The 26,637-nt window shown below is 40.5% G+C and overlaps 1 protein-coding gene across 4 annotated transcripts in view; it reads right to left on the bottom strand.

The window, feature by feature from the left end:
* Nucleotides 1-17,157, bottom strand: part of ITCH (itchy E3 ubiquitin protein ligase) — a 154,628-nt gene extending 137,471 nt beyond the window's left edge. For 3 of the 4 annotated variants that reach the window (XR_003901319.1, XM_029918440.1, XM_029918442.1), the window contains exons 1-2: nucleotides 17,053-17,157; nucleotides 12,888-12,964 (exon numbers count right to left, since the gene is read on the bottom strand). The gene's annotated coding sequence lies outside the window, so the exon portion shown is untranslated. Of the gene's footprint in view, nucleotides 1-12,887; nucleotides 12,965-16,203; nucleotides 16,370-17,052 lie in introns of those variants that run through there. The other variant, XM_029918441.1, reaches the window with a different exon arrangement.
* Between the last annotated feature and the right edge of the window lie 9,480 nt (nucleotides 17,158-26,637).

Below are 26,637 nucleotides of genomic sequence, written 5' to 3'. Positions count from 1 at the left end.
ATGCTGGCGAGGATGTGGAGAAACAGGCACCCTCCTACACTGTCGGTGGGAATGTAAACTGGTGCAGCCGCTATGGGAAACACTGTGGAGGTTCCTCAAAAAATTAACAATAGAACTCCCCTATGACCCAGCAATAGCACTGCTAGGAATTTACCCAAGGGATACAGAAGTGCTGATGCATAGGGGCACATGTACCCCAATGTTCATAGCGGCACTGTCAACAATAGCCGAGTCACGGGAAGAGCCTAAATGTCCATCAACTGATGAATGGATCGAGAAGATGTGGTTTATATACACAATGGAGTACTACATGGCAATGAGAACGAATGAAATCTGGCCATTCGTGGCAATGTGGATGAAACTTGAAGGTGTCTTGCTAAGTGAAAGAAGTCAGGCAGAAAAGGACAGATACTGTATGTTTTCACTCATAGATCTAACAGGAGAAACTTAACAGAGGACCATTAGGGAGGGGAAGGAAAAAAATAGTTAAGGAGAGGGAGGGAGGTAAACCATAAGAGACTCTTAAATACTGAGAAAAAACTGAGGATTGATGGGGGTGGGGGAGAGGGGAAAAGGGGTTATGGGCATGAAGGAGGGCACTTGTTGGGATGAGCAGTTCAGTGTTATATGGAAACCAATTTGACAATAAACTGTAAAAGAAAAAAAACAGTAAAGAGAAAAACTGCTTGTTGAAGCACAAGTACAAAGAGCTAATGTACACAGTGGTATTCAGAGAACTAAAACCTAATGAAGTCTAACTTTCAAACCGCCTTACTGATGTACAGAAGTATAGGGGCACCTGGGTGGCTTAGTCAATTAAGCAACCAACTTCAGCTCAAGTCATGATCTCGTGGTTCGTGGGTTCAAGCCCCACCTCTGTCAGCACAAAGCCTGGAGCCTACTTCAGATTCTGTGTCCCTCTCTCATTCTGCCCCTCAGCCACTCATGCTCTGTCTCTCCCTCTCTCTCTCAAGAATAAAAAGTGTTTAATAAAATACAGAAGTATACACGGCAACTATAAATATGTAGTATTCTTCTTTGGACAAGGCCACTTAGCCAGGTTTCCAAATCACCACTCAAGTGAAAGAGCTATGTATCAAAGCATGGGTTTTAAAAATTCTGTATTCATTTGCCACCCAGTACTGTAAGAATGGAGCCTCAATCCAGTTGGGAAAGGAACATGGAGGTGGTAATAGTTCTTGTGTATGTAACCATTAGCCACACTACCCAGCTGGATTGAAAACTAGATCCTGCTCTCTCCAGTCACTGTAGCAGGGACTAAACAGAAAGAACAATGTTTAGATCCCATTCTCCACTAATGATAGCAAAGGAACTGAACTTGGTGTATGAATTCCTAAAGGTATTATCAGAGGGGGATAAGAGTTCTTTGGGTTGGGCTAGAAGTAAATACTCATTTCCATAATGTTCTCAATAAAATAAGAAGGAATGAACTCAAACCCACGCATGATGGGGAAAAGTTGCCTTCCTATTTTCTAGAAAAGGTACCTCAGCAGAGTGGGAAGATATAAACGATTCTCTCTACCCCTCAAAAGTGACATCTTGGCTCTGAACATGATGTAAATGATCTCAGATAAATGAAAAGTCTCTTCCCATTTTCTAACCAAATGTATGGGTGTGGATCTAAAGCATATGCATAAAAAGATGGTTATCTTATTCAAAGAGAAAAACACAAAGGTATAACTTTCAAGGTTCAATAGTATGCCGATGGAATTTAAGAAAACTGGCACCAGAATCAAACTTTTAGCATTTATTTGCTGGTTTGAACTCTGTACCCACTACTTTAGAAGGTAATTTTTCTACTGTTCTCTCAAATAGCTAATAAACATTTTAATATTAACTACTATTACAAGTTGTTTCCTGGTTCTGACTATCTACTGCTACAGTTTAATGCCACAATAAATATAAGTACCATTGTGCTACAATAAATATTGCTCTCCTTTGCAAACAATGCTTGTGTGAAATTATACAACCTAATTACACATAAGGTTGAAGTTCCTGGCTCCCAGGAAACTCTGGTTTCTGACCATCTCTTAATACCCATCAATTGTCCTGAAAATAAAATATCCTGATAGCCACCATCCCCATCCTTCCAACAAACCTTTCTCAGATCATTTCTAAACATAATCTAAGAACTATCAAGTAACCTAGATGTCATTATTAATAAGTTACTGTGTAATACATATATGTACACTCTGTAAATAAATTTATAATTTTTATTTAAAGGAGCCAAAAAGCATTATTCAGATTTAGAAAAAAATCATATAGAATAATTTACAACCAAGGGCCCTAAATAATTGTGGGGGAAGGGAGAAAATTACCACTTACCCATTAGGAAATAAATAAAATTATAAAAGCAGAGCCAATTCTTTACTCCAATTTTGGTCTGTAGGTTTTCACCTTAGTATTCTATCCAAAGACTACCTCTTCTATTTTGATTCCAGAAAGGTGCTAAATAAGATTATTATTCCAAAGAAGTAAAAATACCACACATATCTTATTTGTTCTTATAAGTAGACATCCAAGAAAGTTAAATGGATTGCCCAGGTAGGCAAATACTTCTTACATGTGACAACAACCCATAACAGGAAAAATTAAGCCTCATCAAAATTATGAACTTCTACTTTTCAAAAGACACTATTAAGATAATGAAAAGATAAGCAAAAGCTGGGAGAATATATTTGTAAAACATGTATCTGATAGAGAACATATCCAGAATTTACAAAAAATTATTAAAACTCAGTAACAATCCAATAAAAATGGACTGTCCAAAGTCAGAGCAAAATATGTGGCCCAAACCAGAAATCTCTAGCTTTGTTCATTGTTAATTTCATGATTTAAAACCGTGGTTCCTGGGTTCCTGGGTGGTTCAGCCAGTTACGTGACTGACTCTTGACTTTGCCACAGGTCATGATCTCACAGTTCATGAGACTGTCAGTATGGAGTCTACTTGGTGTTCTCTCTTTCCTTGTTTCTCTCTCTGTACCTCTCAGAATAAACAAACATTTAAAAATAAATTAAGAATAAAACCCTGATTCCTTAAAGGAACCAAAAAAGATAACAGGTAAACAAAATATATTTGTGTCATTGCTATACTGAACTTACTCAGTTTTGTCCTTTTCAAAATTAAGACATGTATCAAGTCTAGGACCACTCCTAACCTTCTCTTGTCTAAAACAAAAACCCTAATAAAAAGCAGTCTCAAAATAAGAAATCTCAAATCATTACACAACAAAAAGTTAAGAAGTAAGAGGTGCCTGGTTGGCTCAGTTGGTGGAACATGGGATTCTTGATCTAGGTCAGGGTGGTGAGTTCGATCCCCGCATTGGGTGCAGAAATTATTTAAAAACAAAATCTTAAAAAAAAAAAAAAAAATCACTGAGGGGCACCTGGCTGGCTCAGTAAGTAGAGCAAGCAACTCTCAATCTTGGGGTTGTGAGTTTGAACTCCACATTGGGTTATGGAGATTACTTTTTATTTATTTTTTTAATGTTTTTATTTATTTTTGAGAGACAGAGAGAGAGTGTGAGCAGGGGAGGGTCAGAGAGAGAGAGGGAGACACAGAATCAGAAGCAGGCTCCAGGCTCTGAGCTAGCTGTCAGCACACAGCCTGACATGGGGCTCAAACCCACGAACCATGAGATCATGACCTGAGCCAAAGCCGGACACTCAACCGACTGAGCCACCCAGGTGCCCCTGGAGATTTCTTTAAAAAGTGAATGAGATTGAAATGATTAAAACAGGAATTACAAAAAGTAAAACCCTTCTTTGGATATCTCAGGCTTCCTTATATTTTCTTAGGCAAACAGTAACAGCAAGCCTCTAAGAGAAGAATCAAATTTATTTTAATAAGATCCTACATTTTCCTTCTCTAAAATGAAAATTTTTTAAATGTTTACTTATTTTGAGAGTGAAAGGGAGTGCATGTATCTGCACACACAAGAGTGGGGGAAGAGCACAGGGAGAGAGAGAATCCTAAGCAGTGCCTGCTATACAAGGGGCTCAATCTCATGAATCGTGAGATCAAGACCTGAGATGAAACCAGGAGTCATGAAGCTTAACCGACTGAGCCACCCACGTGCCCCTCTAAAATGAAATTTAAGTTACACAGAGAATTCTTTGTCTAAAAGCATAATCTTTTATAAATGTTTGCCCCACCAAGTAAATTGTTAAAAAAGAATACAGAACTCCAAAACTAGAGAAAAATGTAAGGAAGGCCTTGCCCTAATCAACCTTTACCTTTCCAGAAAGCCCTACTTTTAACCATTTATCAAACATTTATTAAGGTCCTATATACATTGGAGAGAATGGTTCTAGTTGCTTTGTCAATAACAGGAAAGGAGGAGAAGAGCAGTAGACTCAGAAGCAGAAAAGACATGGACAGAAACCTACAAACCCAAACAATCCAATTAAAAAATGGGCAAAGGACTTCAGCAGACATTTTTCAGAAAACATACTAGAAGCTAATAAGTACATGAAAAGACATTCAAAATAATTAACCATTAGAGAAACGAAAATCAAAACTACACTGAGATACCGATTCACTCATTAGGATGATTATAAAAAAAAAGGGGGGGGGGCGCCTGGGTGGCTCAGTCTGTTAAGCCTCCAACTTCGGCTCAGGTCAGATCTCACATTCGTGGGTTTGAGCCCCGCGTCGGGCTCTGTGCTGACAGCTAGCTCAGAGCCTGGAGCCTGCTTCTGGTTCTGTATCTCCTTCCCTCTCTGCCCCTCCCCCTCTCATGCTCTCTCTCTGTACCAAAAATAAATAAAACATTAAAAAAAAAATTTTTTTTAAACTCCACCAGAAAATAACAAATGTTGGTATGAGTGTGGAAAATGGGAATTCTTGAGCACTTGCCGGTGGCAATGTAAAATGTTATAGCTGCTATGGAAAACAGTATGGCGGTTCCTCAAAAAATTAAACACAGAATTACCACATGATCCAGGAATTCCATTTCTGGGAATATACCTAAAATACTAAAAGACTCAAACAGCACCCACATTCATAACATCATTATTCACAATAGCAAAAAGGAGAAAATAAGCTAAACGTCCATCAACAGATGAATGGATAAACAAAATGTGGTTCACACATAAAATGGAATATTAGCCTTAAAAAGGAATGAAGTTCTGACACATGCTACCACATGAACCCTGAAGACATTATGCAAAGTGAAACAAGCCAAACATAAAGGACCATATAATATTGTATGATTCCACTTACATGAGGTACCTAAAATAGTCAAATTCTATACAGAGACAAAAAAGTAGCAAAGTGGTTATCAGAGGTTGAGGGAAGAGGAATGGTGACTTATTTTTTAATGCGCACGGAGTTTCAGTTTGGGATGATGAAAAAGTTCTGAGAGATGCACAATGGTAATAGCTGAACAAAGTGAATGTGCTTAATCACTAAACTGAGCACTTAAAAATAGTTGGGGACCCTAGGTGGCTCAGTTAGATAAGTGTCCAACTCTGGCTCAGGTCATGATCTCATGTGGGTTCATGCCCCGTGTCAGGCTCTGTGCTGATCGCCTGGAGCCTGCTTCAGATTCTGTGTCTCTCTGCCCCTCCCTCACTTGTGCTCTGTCTCTCTCAAATAAATAAATGTTAATACATTTTCTAAATCAATAAAATGGTCAGTTTTATGTCATATATATTTTACAATATGAAACAAAAAATATCAGGAAAGATAAACTCATCATTTTCATTGTTAAAGATGAAAACATCAATTTATATGGTAAAATAAAGGAACAGGGCTGACTGAACATAAGCACTCCTATTCCATTCCCTCCTAAAACACCAGCAAAACAAAGTAAAAACCCTCAAGGACAAAGTCAAAGGGCAAGGAGATGACAGCAGATAAATGTCAGCAACATTCTAGACATAGAAAAGCAGTAGTAACTAGGTTCTGCACACTTTAATATATATACTGAATACAGTTTTTAATTAAGACCTGTAGTAAGTATCTTTCCTCTAAAAAATTCAAGAACAGAAAAAGATAATCTGGGATTTCCTTTGGACTACTGACTTCCCACAGAAACAAATGCAGCTAACCCCTCTCCTGTTCCTTACCTTTCCACTTCCAAAGCAGATCTATAATTAAATGAACCACCTGAAAATGCCTTTGAATATTCAGAAGAGGTGAATTCCAAAAACTAGGTTAGACCATACTTAAAAAAAAAAAAAATCCCTTCTCCATTAAATGAGATTTAGATTTAGCTCAAATCTATTGACCTTATTGCTGCATCTCTCTGATGGCAGCAACTTTTTGTACTTTTCAGAGGCTCAGTTCAGTACTTTTATTCATCAAGGAGGGAAATATTGTTGCATCTCAAGTATTCTTAATACTCAGGCATGTAAACATCTAACATAGTCTTAGCTTACTTACCAAAAAGACTACTTAGAATAACTACATTTGGCATTTTAGCCAAAAATAAAGAATAACTTCCCTGCAATCTGTCAAGAAAATTTTCATGAGAAACTATAAACAGGACAAAAGGCCTAGAGAAAAGAAGATCCACAAAAATCACTTTCTCAAGTTATACAGAATAAACACATTCCACCTTTCTACAACGTTTACCAGTTTCTTTAAACATCCTAAATCACCAATTAATTATCATGTCAAGTTTCTGCAGCAAAATTCTACATCTTCCCCATGAGCAAACTATTTGTCAGTGTTTCTAAACTTTGGTAAATACAAAAGTTCCACATATAAAGTCTAATGAAACTTAATAGAGGTTAACTGAGATTGCCAAAAATCCAAAACTAGAAATGTGATAAGCAGTAAACTACTGTTTCTTTTTCTTTTTTTCTTTTTTCTATTCTACTTGTGCAAGCTGGGAAATCCCAAGACTATGTATGTGATAGTCATTAAGGAGGGTGCTATGCCTGAGTGATAAAGCGAGATCCACAACATGACAAAGGAGGGATAATAGTATTATCTCCACGTTAACAAAAGAATGAATAGAGGAAACGCTGTCACAATTGGCCCTCTTTATCTACTGCAGGGTCCCACAGTCACAGGGTGACCTATATATATGCTTCTGTCTCTTATACAAGCTTTTGTCCCTTCCTTTTCATTCCAACTACCACCTACCTTCCTAGCCTGGTCTCCCTGCCTCCAGACTCTAACAACCCTAGTAAATACTGTAGACCTCAGTATTACCTAATAAATCACCATAAAATATCATTTTATCCTGTCAGCCAATAGGATTTAAGGTTACCCCAAAACAAAAAGTATGGTCTCTTAACTTTTCGAAGCTTTCTCCTATTACCAGCCCCACATATAGCCTCTTCAGACTAATCTAAACTCCAACTAATCTATTTACTGTACCGGCATCATCTGAAGTCTTCCTGTCTCCATACCTTTGCCCATTCTAAATCCCATTCTTAAATAACGTTTCTCCTCTTCTCTGCCCTAATATTACTCTGCATACTTCTCATTCAGCCCTAGACTGCTCTGAAATATTACATGAACTGTTTTAAAACTATGTGGGCAAGGACTTTCTTCCCAAAAGGCAGAGAACATGCAAAAAGTCAAGCTCCAGAACAGAGGTTGCAAAGTGGCAACCCACAAGACAAATCCTATCCACAGTGGTGGTTTGCTTGGCCCACAGTGTTTATATTATGATTTCAAAAGTTGCCAACAGGTAAAAAAAAAAAAAAAAAAAGATTTCTCACAAAACCTAGATTCCCCACTTCTGTTTAGAATAAAAGATGCTCAGGCCACACTTGGTCCTATACTCCCCACTAGGTCAATAGTGAGCTGACACTGAATTACACTTTTCTAAATGTTTATTTACTTTGAGAGGGAGGACAGACAGGGCATGCACATGAGCAGGGGAGAGTCAGAAAGACAGGGAGAGAGAGAATCCTAAGTAGGCTCAGATCTGCCAGCACAGAGTCTGGAGCCTGCTTCAGATTGTGTTCCCCCCCCCTTCTCTGCCCCTCTCCTGCTCACATTTTGTCTCTCCCTCTCTAAAATAAACAAACATTAAAAATAAAAGTTGGGGGGCACCTGGGTGGCTCAGTCAGTTAAGTGTCCAGCTTCGGCTCAGGTCATGATCTCACGGTCCGTGGGTTCGAGCCTCATGTCGGGCTCTGTGCTGGCCACTTGGAGCATGGAGCCTGCTTCAGATTCTGTATCTCCCTCTCTCTCTGCCCCTCCCATGCTTACTCTCTGTCTGTCTCTCTCTTTCTCAAAAATAAAGACATAAAAAAAATTTTTTTTAAATAAAGAAATGTTGGACACTTAATCAACTGAGCCACCGAGGCACCTCATGAATCATGTATTTTTTATTGGTTAAAATGGTCAGTTTTACCCTTTAACTTTTTAAAAGAGTGAACCAAAGGAGCGCCTGGGCAGCTCAGTTGGTTAAGTGTTGGACTTCAGCTCAGGTCATGATCTCCCAGTCCACGAATTCAAGCCTTCCCCCACCTCCCTACCAACTCAGAGCCTGCAGCCCATTTCAGATTCTGTGTTTCCCTCTTTTTCTACCCCTCCTCTGCTTGTGCTCTCTTTCTCTCAAAAAATAAATATGTGTTAAACAAATTTTTTAATAAAATAAAATAAATAAAAATTAAAAAAATTAAAAAGTAAGCCAAAGCTACTTAACAGCCACCCTATTAGAGGCTTAACCGACTGAGCCACCCAGGAGCCCCTACCCCATTAGAGGAATATGAATTCCCTAGTTCACTTAATTGCAACCTGATCATTACTATTTAAAATGTTCATTTAGCATTTACAATGCTCACCCTAGATAAGCTTAATGAATTGAGACAATAATTTTAAGACAATGTTGGTGGTAATGATAATAACAATAGCAACTAACACTTCACACTTATTGTGAACCAACTATTGTTCAAGCAAGAATACATTATCTTAATCTACACAACAACCCTATATAGTAATATGCCATTACTATTCCCAGTGAGGAACTTGCCCAAGGTCATCCTCCCAGTGCATGGTAGAGCCAAAATTCAAAACCAGACAACTCCAGTAGTGTTAACTCCTACAGTATGATTCCTTTCAACTAGCATCCTTTTCTCCCTGACTAACTGAATTGATTCCCTGGAACAACAAAGCAAGGCTAAATTTTAGATTCTACTCTTTCTCTGAATGAATAACTAAGAAATAAAACCAAAGTCCACCTAGACATGCTATCCAGATGGCATTTGGACTTTTTCATTATCTTAAAAGAAAAATTTCTCTGTCAGTGACAGAAAAAATGTTATAGATCTAATAGAATAACATACATTTTCTCAGACAGCAAGTGTGTCACCAAACATTTCTGGAGTGCGGCAAGCTCAACATGCAGATGAATTCTTAGATTAAAATCATGAAGTGATGATACAGTACAAAACTTCCTGGGACAGAAGGGAAAATTAGGGTAAGCAGTTTCCAAATGTGAAAAAACTCAACTATGCTAACGGCAGGGGCTGCCTTTTATTTTTTTTTTCAGCGTGAGTCTCTGCAACACATACCGGTGAGCAGCACTTAGCACATACTCAATTATGTTAAAGGAACCAATAAATCTATAAAGTTAGTACCTTAAATTGCAATGCAATGCAATCTTCATTATCGTATTTGTCACCTTGCTTTTTATAATAATTACTGGTGAGCAAGTTTGTTTTCCTGACAAAAAAACCCCACAAATCCTTGAGGCAGGGGTTTTATATTAAGAACCCATTGAGACCTAGCACAATAGGGGCTCAGTAAATGCTTGTTGAACATTAAAAACTTAACATTTCTATACTTAGGTTTCCTACAAGTCTCACTTTTTGCCAAGGTTTAAAGTAGAACTTAAGGGACGCCTGCCTGGCTGGCTCCATTGGTAGAGCATGAAACTGTTGATCTCGGGATTGTAAATCTAAGCTCCACATTCCAAGCCCCACTTTGGATGTAGAGATAACTTAAAAATAAAATCTTTAAAAAATACAAAAATAAAAAATAAAATAAAGCAGAACTTAAAATATAATGGTTTCTCATTTATAGAGGAACAGGTATTATGAAGACCTATCATAAGAGATTTCTACGGGCCCCTGGGCGGCTTAGTAGGTTAAGCCTCCAAGTCATGATCCGGTCATGATCTCACAATCCTGCGATCCACATCAGGCTTAGCGCTGGGATGGGTGTGGAACCTGCTTGAGATTCTCTTTCTCCCCCTTTTTTCTCTGACCCTCCCCTCTATAAATAAATAAATAAATATTAAAACAAAACAAAACAAAAGACTTTGTGGGGTGCCTGAGTGGCCCAGTCTGTTAAGCTTCAGGTCATGATCTCCTGGTAGGTGGCGGGGAGGGTCCGTGTTAGGAGTCTGGAGCCTGCTTTGGATTCTGTGTCTCCCTCTCTTTCTGCATCTCCCCCACTTGTGTTCTGGTCAGTCGGTCTCTCTCTCTCTCTCTCTCTCTCTCTCTCTCTCAGATAAAATAAACATTTATTTTATTTTTTTCAAAAAAAATTTTTTTTGTTTTTTATTTTTATTTTTGAGGGACAGAGAGAGACAGTGCGAGCAGGGGAGGGTCAGAGAGAGGGAGACACAGAATCTGAAGCAGGCTCCAGACTCTGAGCTAGCTATCAGCACAGAGCCTGACGTGGGGCTCGAACCCACGAACCGTGAGATCATGACCTGAGCCAAAGCTGGACGCTTAACCGACTGAGCCACCCAGGCGCCCCTAAAATAAACATTTAAAAAAAGTTTTTAATAAAAATTAAATTAAATTTAAAAATTTTTTTAAACTTACATTTCTTAAAAAAAAATATTTCTAAGGCCAATCTTACATTGTGATATCAACAAAGCTCTAAAAAATTAGTGAGCCAGCCCATGAAGCACAAAATATAATCAAAGAATGAGCTAGAAAAAAATTGAGAGATCATCATGTTCTATACCTTTTTTTTGTCCCCTTCTTGATACCTTTAATAGACAAGTGAGGAAGCAGAGGCCCAGAGATTTAAGTGAAATGCCCAAGATTACAAAAGTAACAAGGAACACCAAGGCTAGAACCCAGGTCTCCTGAATGTTGGCCTAGTTTTCTTTCCACAAAGAACTACTCTGTGAGCTCAGGATGCAATGGATACTTTTGAAAATATTTTAAAGATACTTGGTATGGAGAATGATCTTTCCCAACACACAACATTTTGTGAGGTATTACTTTACCATTAAAGAAATGAAAGCTGCCTTGTTCCTTTGTTGTAGACAACACCATCTCCTTCCCCCCCTTTGTTTTTTGCTCTATGTATTTTTCATTTTCATGTATTTCCTTCCATTACTTTTTGAGAATTCTTCTTACCATGTCTTGTTTATCTACTTTCCCTTTTAGCCAGCTCCTTTCCTATCTCTCACAAAGTTCCCCGCATCTCCTTCCTGCTCTCCATAATTATAAATAAAGAACAGAGTAAGCACATTTTTTTTTTTTAATAGTAATGGCCTGGGACACCATAAAAAGCAAATCATAGTCTTGGTCTCTATGCATTTATAGAATAATTAAAAATATAAACTAAACACAAAGAGTCACACATAGGTATGAATAACAAACACTGATGTTTATGGTGAAGAAAGGAATCTAAGTATGGATGGACATTTATATGAAAAGAAGTGGTAATGAGAAACAGCTGCAAGGTTAGAGTGAGGCAAGTTCAAGGGACAACTCTTTGTCCTATTCAGCTTTCTCACTTACCAGTTCATCAGTTCTATTTCATACATTCCTTATTCTCTTCCTGCTTGACTGTTTTCATGCTCTACTTTTCTTTCTTATCCAGTAGTCTTCCTTTTCTCTCTTCTGATCCTTGGAAGTGAATTTATCCTGTCCTCATGTTTTCCTTCTTAATATTACTGCCAACTTCTCCCAGATAATGTCGTAAGTTGTAAATTCATTTTTTTCTAAAGCTTTAATTTGTATTCTTTTATTTGATCCTCACAACAATGTCAGAAAGGCAGGTAGGAATCAATACATCTATTTTACAGATACATAAACTGAGTACAGGAAGATTAAATAACTTGTCAAAAGTCAGTTTCTCAGTGGCAAAATCAAATCAGAACTCCAGACCTTTTCATTCCTTTTTTGTTTGTTTTTAATTTTTTTTCTTTATTTATTTTTGAGACAGAGAGAGACAGCATGAGTAAGGGAGGGGCAGAGAGAGAGGGAGACACAGAATCTGAAACAGGCTCCAGGCTCTGAGCTGTCAGCACAGAACCCAATGCAGGGCTTGAACCCACGAACTATGAGATCATGACCTGAACCGAAGTCGGACGTTCAACCAACTGAGCCACCCAGGCGCCCCCAGACCTTTTCTTTCCAAGTCCTCTATTCTTTTTCCACTGCACTGTGTTGCCTTCTTTTTTACTTCTTACACTTTTTAACCATACACCTGCACATATCTGGACAAGAATACATAGAATAAATGTTTATAAAAAACAGCACAAGTGGAGAAAGTATATGTCCAAGAAAACTAGAAAAACAGAGACGTCAAGGACCTGGTCAGCTCATTCAGTTAAATGTCCAACTCTTGTTTTCTGCTCAAGTCATGATCTCACATCATGATCATGAGACCAAGCCCTACATCACACTCAGTGCAGAGCTTGGAACAGGCCTGGGGTTCTCTCTCTCCCTCTCTCTCTGCCCTTCCCCCTGCTCATTCTCTTTCACCTACACACACATAAACAAATAAACAAACCTTAAAAAAAGAAAGGTAAACAAAAACGTCAGAGGACCTAAAGTAAGAGCAAAGTGTGGCTCACAGGCTAATGCTTAGAGAAGAGACTCGGTTTCAGATCCAAGCGGAAACTGCCTATTTCTTCAACATCCTCTTTCCTCGTGCCTCCCTCCCCACAGCAGTTACAGGACCAGAGCTGGGCCTGCCACCATACCTGAAGTTCTCACCACTCGAGTCACTTCTTTGGGTTAAGGCGTTGTCTCCAGAAGGCCACTGTTAAATGCATGTTACCTGGGAGGGGAAGGAGGGTCCATTAACACATTATTCCCATGGTTAAACACATCAGATTAGCAATGACCTTGGAAATCTGACAACACAATGTCTTTTTAAGTTTCATGGAAAGAAAAGGGGTGCCTGGTTGGCTCAGTTGGTAAAGCATGTGACTCTTGATCTTGGGGTCATGAGTTCATGCCCTATGTTGGGCACAGAGATTACTTTAAAAAAAATAATAAAATAAAAACAAAAGTTTCATGGGATAGACCATTTGAGGGGAAGGGATAGATAGTTTCTGATAGGGCGGGCAGGATAAGGTGAGTCAGGAGGAAAAGGACTCAAACAAACTTTGGGGGTGATGCCCACCTGGCTATGACGGCTTCATGACAAAATGAGGATAGCAATATAAACATAAACTCTAACTACTGGGGTCACTATAAGGATGGTCCCTACACCTCGGGAGGCTCCTAGGGATAGGAAAAGAAAAAGCACTTCCAGTATCAGAGCATAGACAGTTCTGAAAAGAAGCAAGAGGTGAGGTGGCAGTTTTCCAAGTACAGTGCACTGTTAGACAGAAGGAGAAACAGCTCCTAGTTAATGACTACGAGTTGTGAGGCTAGTTTCCAACCCAATATTTTTAGCTGAGGGCCAACCTACCAACCAGATAACGCTGTAGTTCAATTCTGCAACCCACCCACTAATTTGACTCAAAACTGTACCATGTACAGTCACAAAAACCAACATGCCTTTACTAAGCGCTTATTATGAGCCTAGAATTTGGCAAAATGCTATAAATACTAAATCAATAAATAACACTATATATTTTTGCCTTAACTCACATAAAGGAAACCAATCCCCAATACCTAAAACTGAAAGAACAGTGAGGAATAAGGAAGTGAAAAAGAAAAAAAAAACCAAAAACACCACAAGCTGGTGACTACTTCCTATCAGTACTAACAATTGTCTTAAGCCAGACAAAACTTACAAAATTTACTTCTAGGCCAAAGCTCCTTGTCAAACTCTTATCTAAACAGTCAAATGGCACAGGCTAGAAATACCTTTTCTCTTTTGGTCTAATAGCAAAAGCTCTTTAGCAGCACACATTCATCTTGGTAACACTGGAGAATAACACACTAAGAGTTACAATACTCAGTTCTACTGCTAGCTCTAATTCTTAACTACTTTTAGGTAAATTATTTAACCTCTTTTTTTAAACAGAAAACTAATAGTTTGGACTAGTCTAAGGATGGCATATACCTGGCACATACATCACCGACTAGATAACTGTGTCCACAGGAAACATCACTAATCAATTATAACTCACTTTTCCAAAGAATACATATGACCAAAATCTTTCTCAATACAGTGCTTCTGGCAGCTATTTCAAAGCTTAGTTGCTTCATAAACCAGAATATATTTGCTACCATGGACTAAATAATCTCTGCAATCTCTTCCAACTCTAAAATTCTAATAACCAATTTCTGAGTATGAGAGAAAAACACTTCAAACAACCTTAGATCAACAGTGCTGATAGTTATAAATTTCAGTCTAATCTCCAAGCTCCCCTCCAAATTGCACCCAATCTGGTTCTTTCTAATTTTTCAGAAATGCTAATGAACAATCCACTCTCATGCCATTAATACATATAACCTGGCAATATTATTCAGATTTGCTAATGGGTTATTTTTACAGAACAAGAGCCTTTTACCCAGTCTGGCCCTAAAAATTCCTCATCCAAAAATATGGCAACAATAATGCACTAGTAAATAACTAAATCCAATCCCGTGATCTTCCCCAGAGCCTCTATCCAACATCAAGCCTTTTCAGCTCTCACCTAGACTTCTGCAATAGCCATTTCCCATCCTTTTACTCTCATTACCAGAGCAATCTTTCTACCACAACATATATTCAGATCATTTCCTCGTTTAAAATCTGAATCCAGGGGCGCCTGTGTGGCTCAGTCAGTTAAACAGCTGACTTTGGCTCAGGTCATGCTCTTGCAGTTTGTGAGTTCAAGCCCCACTTCCGGCTCTGTGCTGCCGGCTCAGAGCCTGGAACTTGCTTCAGAGTCTGTGTCTCCTTCTCTCTCTGCCCTTCCCCTCCTCATGCCTGGTCTGTCTCTCAAAAATATACATTTAAAAATATATTTCTTTAATCCAAACCCATTGCTAACATAAAATTTGAGTTTCTTAGCATTATACTTAGAATTTTTCATATAGTTACCTCCTTTTACCTTTCTGACCTCATGTCCCACAATGCTCTCCTTCCCCATTCCACTCCCTAGCTCCCTGAACCCTTTTTCTCCTTCAATCTTCTGCATTTACACACAGCATTGTGTTTCCTGTCGTCCTAGCCCTCTCTTTCCCCACCCTTTTCAGGCTCCTACTCATCATCTAAGACCCAGCAGGACCAGGGGCAGGTCCTGTCCCCTCCTCTGGCCAACCCCAAGACAGGGCTGGTCACTTTTCCTTCTGTCTCAAAGCTTTTTGAGAATTCCTTGGTAGGTCCACAGTACTGTTTGCCTCAGTGGTTCCCAAGATCAACAGAATTGCCTGAGGCACGTTTTGGTACCTTTTAAAAATAAATTCTTCAGGGCCAAAGCTGATGTACTAAATCAATCTCAGGAAAGGAGATTCTGGAATTTCAACTTTTAAAAAACTCCCCTAATTATTCTAATAGACAAATTTGGGAACTACTGGTTTGTCGGTCTCTTCCAATAGATGAAAGATGTTTTTAAAAAAAAAGAATTTAGAAAGGATTCCCTGTAGAATACTGTGAAAAAGTATTCTGCACTTGTTTTTGATTTCATATCCTTTCTAACTTGATTCATAAACTGAACATGAAGGAATTCCTTTTGGACTCACCCAAAAAACTTACATTCTCTGTTCAAAAAGCAGTTGAATTTCCACCTTCATTTCTAAATCTTAAGAATGAAGTAACTGTACCTCAAGTACATCTATGAGTACACAGTGCAGGCTCTCAGCATATCTGCCATGAGAACTTCATTTCAGCTGAAAAATCCTTAACCAATTTTGACGATGGAAATTCACTGCCTTTATTAAATGCTTCCTTAAAATCGAATTGTATTAGGAATAGATGTGGAAGATCCCAATTAAGTGCAGTGATAAGTGGTTGGCTCCGGTGCCTCCTTAATTTTCAAAGAAAAAAATCCCACTCTTCTTCCCCAACCTTCACTCCCAAAAAGGCATACTGAAGCTGTAGAATAACGAACGGCAGAAAATGTAACAATATATCACCTTGTTACATCTCTTGACTTTAGGCCCAATGTCTTCTACCATGAGTGCAAAGACCCTGTGTTTCTCTTTAAGTCCCGGCCCTGGACTACGTCTGAAAACTTGAGTTCCCCGCTTAGTTCCCACGAAGTCACGTCCTCATCACGTTTCGACCTTTAGAATACGTTCACAGCTACTTTTTTCTTTTCTCTGCCAGAGAAAAGGACACTCAAGAGGGAGGGCAGTGACAACTCCACGTCCGCAAAACTCGACGCCGGGAGGTGCCGGCGGGGCAGCGGGCGCCGAAAAGGGCGCCCGGCCCGGGACCACCACGATGGGGGACAATGGAAGGAGGAGGGGAGTGGAAGAACGATGAGGCAGCCGCTGTGCTGGGCCCGCCTCGCGACTGGGGGCTCCAAAAAGTCTCGGGAAGGCCAGCCGAGTGGCAGGTGGGCCCGGCCGCCGCCCCTCGCAGGGCCACGTCGGCCGGAGCGGCCGCTGCCGCCGGGCCCGCGCGTAGGCCGGGCCGCGGGAGAGTGGCCCCTGGGCGGGGCTGGGGGCGCGGGGCCAGACCCTGCTGGCGCCCGCCATGGCGCAGCCCGCTCACAAGTTGACGCCAGCGAGGCGAGGGGCTCCCCACGCCTCCGGCCATACAGGCGCTGCTCCGCGCCTCCGGCCAACGCACCCTTCGGCCACTAGCCCGAGCTCCCCGTGCCCCCCACGGGCACCGGCTCAGTGAGAAGAGGGAGCAGTCGTAGCTCTAGGGACCCCACCCGCGCACCGCACTCCTTCACCCCTGGTTCTCCTCGGACACTCACATGCGGGCTCCCCCCTATACCCAGAACTGCCCCCAGTCCACCCGCGGGTGTTTACCGGGACTCGGGGCGGCGGCGACTCTTCAATCCCTCGACTAAGATGGCAGCCGGTCCCGAGCCCCGACCACAGCTACTAGAGCGAGTTGGCGGCCAACGCGCAGGCGCCTCTGGCTCAGCAGGGATGTGGACCACAGGCCCCAGAAGGCTTTGCGCACCGGCCAGAAGAGTTGGCAGAAGCTGAGAAGCGCAGCTAAATCGAAGTTTGCTCGCCCTTAGGTGGGAGGGACTCTGGGATTGCTCCCACCTGCTCTAGGATTTTTTTTCTTTTAAGCTCCCTCCCTCCCCCAATCTCTCAAAATTGTAGCTGTGGTTTTCAAACGCTAGTGTACATCAGAATCACCTGAAGGGCTTGTTGAAACTTAGGGGTCCCACCCCCAGAGTTTTTCAGCAGATCTGGGATGGGATCTAATAATTTGCATTTCTAACTCTGGTGTGCTACTGGTGGCGAATCACACTTTGAAAACCACTGCATTATACTTTAGTTCTTAATTACATTGATTGGGTTTAAATCTTCCTTTTAACAGGGTGCGTGTAAGGTAAGTGGTGCCAACATGGTAGGTGTTCTAAGAGCTGACCAATAAGCATCTTTAAACCTTACAATAAATCTTTGAAGAAAGTACATTATCCCCACTTTACAGATGCATAAACCAAGTCACCAGCTGGAATGACCAAGACAGCCTGGCTTCAGAGTCCCTCCTCTTCACTTCTTCATGAATTTGTGAGAATTAAAAGGCTGTGCAAGCAGACTCAGAGGCCCAGCTAAGTGCTTAGTAATTAGTGACCTTCGCTATTATTGTTTAGCCTGTTTTCTCCTAATGAAGATATTTTACCATCTGGAAAATCACTTGTGTTTCTCAAAGCGCGTTCAAATCTCTATGTCAATGTTTCCTGCAATGGACTTAGAACAGCTTGTTACTGATAACGGATTCCAGGACCCTACCCAATTCAGAATCTCCAGGGGAGTGGTTCTCAAACATAAGGGCCCATCAGAATCACTTGAAGGATCTGTTAAACCATAGATTACAGGGCCCCACCTCTAGAATTTCTGGTTCAGTAGGTCTGGGGTCAGGCCTGAGAATTTGCATTTTTTAAATTTTTTTATTTTATTTATGCATTTTGAGAGAGAGAGAGAGTGGGTGGGGAGGGGCAGAGACAGAAGAAGAGAGAGAATCCCAGTAGGCTCCCCACTGTCAGTGCAGAGCCAGATTTTGGAGAGGGGGTGGGCTCGATCTCACCAACTGTGAGATCATGACCTGAACCAAAACCAAGAGTCACACATGGGTGACTGAGCCACCCAGGCATCTGAGAATTTGCATTTTTAACCACAGACCACACTTTAAGAATCACTCCTGTACGGCAGTGCTTTTCAATCTTTTTTTTTATTATCATCTCTCTAAGGAATATTTTTAGACATTTTCCCCTAATTATTCCCCCATGAAATTTTAGTATCACAAATATACTGTATATCTATTAATGTGTCATATGTATATATGTGCTTTTACATAAGCAAGCAAAAAATTTTTCCTACCCACAACCAGTTTTTGTCATATTAAGAATGTATGCTCTGGGGAATGTAAGCTTTTAAACTAGTGCCCCGGGTGATTCTTAACAGTAGGCAAGTTTGAGAAAGCTAGTAGTGTCCCTTTAAAGTCTAAGGTATTTCTATCACCATTATAGAGAGAAGGAAATGAGTCTCAAGGAAATGAGATGACTGGTCCAAGCTCACTCCATAAATAAGCAGGGATTCAATCAAAGTTCTCTGGCTCCAGATTCTGTCTTCATCCACAACTTTTAAAAATGTATAACGTTAGGCAAAACTACTCTATGGCATTTGAAGTCAGGATAGTGATTCTCCTTTGAGGAGAGGAAGTACCAGGAAGGAGACACAAGAGGGCTTCTCCAAGTTGGTAATAATGTTCTGTGTCTTGATCGAGGTGCTGGTACACAAGCATGCTCACTGTGAAAATTCACTGAGCTGTATACTTTTGGTTTGTGTATTTTTCTGTATTTGCATTGTATGTCAGTGAAAGTTACTTAAAACAAATATGCTTTAGGGGTGCCTGTGTGGCTCAGTTGGTTAAGTGTCTGACTTTGGCTCAGATCATGATCTCGTGATTTGTAAGTTCAAGGCCAGCATCCGGCTCTGTGGTGACAGCTTAGAGCCTGGAGCCTGCTTTGGATTCTTTGTCTCCCTTTCTCTCTGCTCCTCTCCTGTTCACATTCTCTCTCTCTCCCAAAATAAATATTAAAAAATTTTTTAATATGCTTTAAATATGCATTCTTTTTTTTCCCCCCAAGAAATGCACCTCTTTCTACTATACATCAAAGATTCTCCAACTTCAGAGTACATCAGAATCACCTGGAGGGCTTATTAAAACTCAAATTAACATGTGTCAGCCCCAGAATTTCTGAGTCAGGAAGTTCTGCTATCTAGCCCAAGAATTTACATTTCTTTTTTAAAATTTTTTTACATTTTTTTTTGAAAGACAGAGGCAAAGTACAAGTGGGGGAAGGGCAGAGAAAGAGGGAGACACAGAATTCGAAGCAGGCTTCAGGCTCTGAGCTGTCGGCACAGAGCCTAACACGGGGCTCAAACCCACAAACCATGAAATCATGACCTGAGCTAACCAACCAAGCCACTCAGGCGCCCCAGAATTTGCATTTCTAACAAGTTCCCAGGTGACATTGATCCCCAGGGATCACATTTTGAGACCCACTGGACTATGCTATCCTAACTTACTAATGCCAACAGGGTGGATTAGCTCTGATCTAAGAACCATTCATTACCTAGCAGGAGTTAGTAATTTAGGCTTTTTCAAAGGCATATGGAACAAGAATCTAGTCCTATCAACAATTATGGTTAGTGGTCTTAGGCAAGTCTTTTAACCTCAGTGTCCAAATCACCAAATGGAAATAATAGATGCTACCGCATCCTACCTTCACAAATGATGCTGTGAAGATTCTGGGAAATCTACAGTAGGTAGTTGGTGGTTCTCTAAGGAGAAGCTGATTTGGTGAAGGCAGAGAATCCCAGTCTGGCCATTTCCTCATCTCCCATGCTATGTGGCTCTGGCTCCCAGGTTCCCTGATCCAGAAGTAAGCCTAGACTTGATCAGAATGCAGACCCTGTGGTTATTATAAAGCCTTGGACCACCTACACCCTCTTTCTGCCTTGGACACCCAGGTGAGCCTGGGCCAAAACCCAACCATGCTGGAATAGGAGTAGGAAGCCTGAAGGAGGTCCCCACCTGCAAGGGAAGGAGCTTTCCAGGCCTCTGGGCAAAGAAAGAGAGAAGGAAGCAGGGATGCAGAGCTGGAAGGAGTGGGAAGAGAAACCCCAGCGGCCCACATGCCGCCTGTCACTTACTGGCTTTCCCTACAGAACACTGAGTCATGTTTCTGTCCCCTACTTCCCTGAAGCCACTCTGCATTCAACTGCCAGAGGCAGGGAAAGACATGAAAAGTGGCAGAGCTGTGCATTGATGAAGAGAAAACACTAGATGAAGCTTCTGGGAGCCTGAGATCTCGATCTACTTAAGACCTCATGGCTCCCTCATTTGCCCTCTTTAAGAATGTTTTCTCATAGCTCCTGGTTGCTTCAGTCGGTAGAGAATGTGGCTCTTGATCTGGGGGTTGTAAGGTGAAGTCCCATGTTAAGTATAACAATTATTTAAAAATAAAATCTTTAGGGGCACCTGGGTGGCTCAGTTGGTAGAGCGTCTGACTTCGGCTCAGGTCAGATCTCACGTTTGTGGGTTCGAGCCCCATGTCAGGCTCTGTGCTGACAGCTCAGAGCCTGGAGCCTGTTTCTGGTTCTGTGTCTCCTTCTCTCTCTGCGCCTCCCCCTCTCATGCTCTGTCTCTCTCTGTATCAAAAATAAATAAAACATTAAAAAATTTTTTTAACAAAAAAATAATTTAAAAAACATAATAAAATCTTTAGTGGCTGGCTCAGTCACTCAGTCTTCCGAGTGTGTGACTCTTGATCTTGGGATCATGAATTTGAGCCCCAAGTTGGGTGTAGAGATTATTTAAATCAATCAATCAATCAATCGATAAATGGGGTGCCTAGGTGGCTCAGTCAGTAAGCCTCTGACTTCAGCTCAGGTCATGATCTCAAGGTTCATAATTTCAAGTCCCATGTTAGGTGAGCTTGAGCCCTGCTTCAGGTAAGTCCTGCTTCTCTCTCTCTCTCTCTGCCTCTCATTCACTTGCATCCTCTCTCTCTCTCAAATAAATACATAAATCAATAAAATCTTAAAAAATTAAAAAAGACTGTTTCCTCATTGGCAAAATGAGGTGTACTGGTTCTGTCCCTAGTCACCTTAGTCACTTCCTCCCAAGTATGGTTGCCAGACTTAGAAAATAAAAATTTAGGAAGCTCGATTAAATTTGAATTTCACCTGGCCATTTGTAGCAACATGGATGGAACTCGAGGGTGTTATGCTAAGTGAAATAAGTCAGGCAGAGAAGGACAGATACCATATGCTTTCACTCATAAGTGGAACAGGAGAAACTTAACAGAGGACCATGGGGAGGGCAAGGGGAAAAAACAGTTGGGGAGAGGGAGGGAGGCAAACCATGAGAGACTCTTGAATACTGAGAACAAACTGAGGGCTGATGGGGGAGGGGGAGAGGAGGAGGGGGTGATGGGCATGGAGGAGGGCACTTGTGGGGATGAGCACTGGGTGTTGTATGGAAACCAACTTGACAATAAACTATAAAAGGAAAAAAATTTTTTAATAAATTTGAATTTCAGATAAACAACTTTTTAGCATTAATATGTGACAAATATTGATGTAACATAGTTATGCTAAAATTATTTTCATTGTCTAATATTCAAATTTTGGGCATCTGGGTGGCTCAGTTGGTTGAGCTTCTTGATTTTGACTCAAGTCATGATCTCACGGTTCATAGGATAGAGACCCACATCAGGCTCTGCATTGAGAGCATGGAGCCTGCTTGGGATCCTCTCTCTCCCTCTCTGTCTTTCCCTCCCCAGCTTTTGTGTGCCTGCACACACACATTGTGCAATAGCTCTCTCTCAAAATAGATAAACTTTAAAACAAAATAAAATTCAAATTTAACTGGACATCTGTATTTATCTGGAAACCCCATTCCCAGGGCCTTATACATCTCTCCATTAGGGTAGTAAACTTAAATTCCTCTAAGGGCCAATAAGGTAAAATGAAAAATAACAGCCAATGTTTACTTTCTACATTGTAATCACCAAATAGAGTCCCAGGTGTTTTACACATACTATCTCATTGTAGACCCCCAGCAAACTAGGTTGGGTGCTCAATTTCCAAATCTATAAAATAGGAATTGTAATATACCCTATCTTGTGGGTCATTATGAGGATTAAATGAGTAATGAGTATGTAAAACATTTGGAACAGTGCCAAGCAGGCACATAGCTCAGTAAACAATAGCTATAATTTTCCTCATTATGCAGACTAGGAAACTGAGTCTCAAGGACACAAAGTAACTGGCACATGATCACGTATATTGCAAGTAGCAGAGCCAGGATTTGAAGTGAAACCTACAACATTGGCAACCAATTTAAAACTTCTTGTGTTCTATCAACAGGAAAATGGATAAACTGTGTTATAGACATTCATGCAATGGAATACTACTAGGAAATTAAAAAATCACACAAAATAGGTAAGTCTCAGACATCATGCTAAAAGAAAGAAGCCTTATAGAAAAGAGTATACAATCTACAATCCTATTTGTACAACGTTCTAGAATAGGCAAAACCTAATCAATGGTAAAAAAAAAATTCACAACGGTGGTTGCCTCTGACAGGAGGGAATTTTTGGAGGTGTTGAAAATGTTCTCAGTACCTTGTTAGGGATGTGGATTCCATGATTGTATGCATTTGTCACAATTCAGCAAAAGTTATACTTGAGATCTATGCATATCACACTGTATGTAAAATAAACCTAAAAACAAAAGCAAATACTGCACTCTTAATTAGGCATGTTGAAATGTCTAGAGATAGAATGAACTCTGCAGCTTCTTTGAATTGCATCAAAGAGTAAGATGGACAGAGGGGTAGATGAATGAATACATACATGACAAAGCAAATATAGCAAGCTGTTAACAACCATAGAATCTAGGTGGTGGATAGATGGATGTTCACCGCACAATTCTTTCAACTGTTCTATATATTTGATAATTTTTATTAATAGGAGCACCTGGGTGGCTTAGTTGGTTAAGCGCCTGACTCTCGATCTCAGTTCAGGTCATGATTTCACAGTTTGCGAGTTTGAACCCAGTCAGGCTCTGTGCTGGCAGAGTGGAGCCTGCTTGTGATTCTGTCTCTCCCTCTTTCTGCCCCTCCTGCCTCCCCCTCGTTCTTCAAAATAAATAAACTTAAAAACAAAAAGGAAATTTTTTATAATATAATATTGGGTGGGGGTTAAATTCTGTACAAACAAAATGCAGTCCACCTTCAGGGCTAGATTTATAACCCTTGATTCATTCCAGGTATCTCCATCTCCATCTTGTTCTTTTCCTTTTTTTTTTTAATGTAGGTTCTATGCCCAGTGTGGAGCTTGAACTCATGACCCTGAGATCAAGAGTCACATGTTCTACTGACTGAGCGAGCCAGGCGACCCTGTTTGTTTCTTTTAAACTACAAAATGGCATGATTTTATTTCCAAAATTCCTCTCAATGCTTCTGTCCCAATATTCCTCTTGACTGCATTCCAGTCCCCTCCCTATTTACTTGCTGTATTTCTTGGGCTCTCTGGGCCTCTGCTGACATCTGCAAATTGGGATCATATGTCTATATTATCAAAGGGCAGCAGACTGGACCATTTAATCTCTCCTTCCTGAAACTGTAAGTTCTTGAAGGGCAAAGCCACAGTCTTATCCATCCCTGGATTCCTCTAGCATATAATAACACCTTAAGGATGCTCAGGAACTGCTTGGTTGGATAAAACTTTATTTGTAAATTGTGAAAGGAGACAGAGACATACTGAACTAGATGTGCCAATATTCATCCCCAATGAGGTAGGAGGCATTGTGAGTACTACCTTTCTAGAGGTGGAAACAGAGGTCAGAAAGGGTTGGATGCCTTGCCAAAATTCACAGAGAATGCAAGAAACAAACCTGATATTTCAACCTAGGACTGTCTCTTTCACCTGTTTCACAACTGTCTCTTCTTGAATCAATGCAAAAAAGAGGCTCTGCTTCTCTGTATCCTTCATATTTTCCATACTGAATATAGAAGTAGAAAAAAAAGTTATAAAAACAAATAGCCATAAGGAGCTCTGAGCACCTCCTCCTGCAGTTTTTGGGAGGACTGAGATTCAGATGAGTGATGGCAGGACTGACGAACTCCCTTGGGTAATAAACAGCATGTCAGAGCTTCGACTCCTATTCATTATCCCCAGTTACATCTTTTCTCGCTCTCAAACCTGAAGTTGTCCTCGTCCTAGTAAAGCCCTACTGACCCATGTCTACAGATTGCAGATCAGAATTATTTCTTGCCTATAGTACTCACTGGAAATGTCTGTCTTAAACCAGAATTTATATCTCTTTAAAAAAAAATTAAAGTCAGGCATACAATTCCTCAGGCAAAAATAGAGTCAAGCAACAAGCATCCAGGTCACCTTATGCAAGTCGGGAAGGTGTCAGACCAGAAACAATCCTGGGAATGTTAGAACTCAGCCTCCATTTATGCAAACTTCTGAGGTGGCAAAGGTTGCAATTAGATATATGGGAACTATGACTTTATTTTCAGTCCTTGAGAACCTTCTAAAGTTGGAGGGAAGGAGGGGCAAGTTCTGCAAGGTTAAATGGTCCAGTTACCTGCATTTCTTGGTAATATATAGTAATATATGCTGAAACAAAATATAGCTAAAGCACTGAGCTAATATATTTCATCATAGTGCTTAGGATGTGGCTAAAGTAGCAATTTAGCAAAGTAAAGCTATGAGATGCTATGCTTTTTTTTCTTTTAAGTTTATGTATTTTGAGAAAGAGCATCAGCATGAGGGAGGGGCAGAGAGAATCCCAAGCAGGCTCTGTACCAATTAGGGGCTCGAACTCGCAAACCATGTGGTCATGACCTGAGCCAAAATCAAGAGTCAGATGCTTAACTGACTGAGCCACCCAGGCACGCCAAGTTGCTATGTTTTCATTATTACATTTGCCTATAACAAAAAGTTTGATATCTCACTTGTGTTAGCAAGAGTGTGAGAAAACAGCCATGCTCACTACTGATTGGTATGATGCTAGTTGTGTTTTAGGAAGACAATTTGGCCATATTTATTGAAATTAGAAATCATACATCAGGATATCCACATGTAAAAAGATGAACTTATACTACCCCTATATTATACTATACACAAAAAATAACTCAAATGGATCAGAAATCTAAAGAGAAGAGTCAAACTATAAGACTTTTAAAAGACACTGGAGAAAAATCTTCCAGACTGTGGATCAGGAAGAAAGTTTCTTAGATATGACACAAGTTACCTATATGAAAATTTTGATATATTTGACCATCAAAATTCAAAAATCTTTGTTTCAAATGGCACCACTAATGAATTGTTCAATTTTATTTTTTAAGATTAATTGATTGATTAATCCTATATAGTACATGTAATCTCTACACCCAACCCAGTCTCTGACCCCAAGATCAAGAGTTGTATGCTGCTCTGACTGAACCAACCAGGCACCTTGATTTGTTTAATTTTAAATGGTTGATTTTATGTTTTGTGAATTTTTCCCCCATAAGTTTTTTTAAAGATACCATTACAAAATATTTAAAATTAAAAAAAAAGGGGGGTGCACCTGGGTGACTAAGTCAGTTAAGCATCCAACTTTGGCTCAGGTCATGATCTCATGGTTCGTGGTTTTGAGCCCCACACTGAGCTTTGTGCTGACAGCTCAGAGCCTGGAGCCTGCTTTGGATTCTGTGTCTCCCCCCATCCTTGCTCACACACTCTCTCTGTCTCTGTCTCTGTCTCTCTCTCTTAAAGATGAATAAACATTCAAAAAAAATTTTTTTTGAAGATACCATTAAGAAAATGAAAGACAGTGTGCCTGGCTGGCTCAATCAGTAGAGTATGTGACTCTTGATCTCAGGGTCATAAATTCAAGCCCCACATTGTGTGTGGAGCCTACTCAAAAAATAAAAATAAGGGGTTTCTGGGTGGCTCAGTCAGTGGACTGTGTGACTCTTGATCTCAGGGTTGGGGTTCAAGCCTATGTTGGATGTAGAAAATACTTTAAATAATTAAATCTTAAAAAATAAAATAGGGGCACCTGGTGGCTCTGTTGGTTCAGTGTCTGACTTCATTTCAGTGTCTGACTTTGGCTCAGGTCATGATTTTATATTTTTAAGTTCGAGCCCTGCATCAAGCTCTCTGCTGTCAGTATGGAGTCCACTTCAGATCCTCTCTTCCCCTCTCTCTCCCCGACTCATGCTCTCTCTCTCTCAAAAAAGAAAATTATGGGGCGCCTGGGTGGCTCAGTCGGTTAAGCCTCTGACTTCGGCTCAGGTCAGATCTCACGTTCGTGGGTTTGAGCCCCACGTCAGGCTCTGTGCTGACAGCTAGCTCAGAGCCT

The sequence above is a fragment of the Suricata suricatta genome, chromosome 12, assembly GCF_006229205.1.
Source record: "Suricata suricatta isolate VVHF042 chromosome 12, meerkat_22Aug2017_6uvM2_HiC, whole genome shotgun sequence".
Taxonomy (NCBI): domain Eukaryota; kingdom Metazoa; phylum Chordata; class Mammalia; order Carnivora; family Herpestidae; genus Suricata; species Suricata suricatta.
This window is presented reverse-complemented; position numbering and strand designations above follow the sequence as displayed.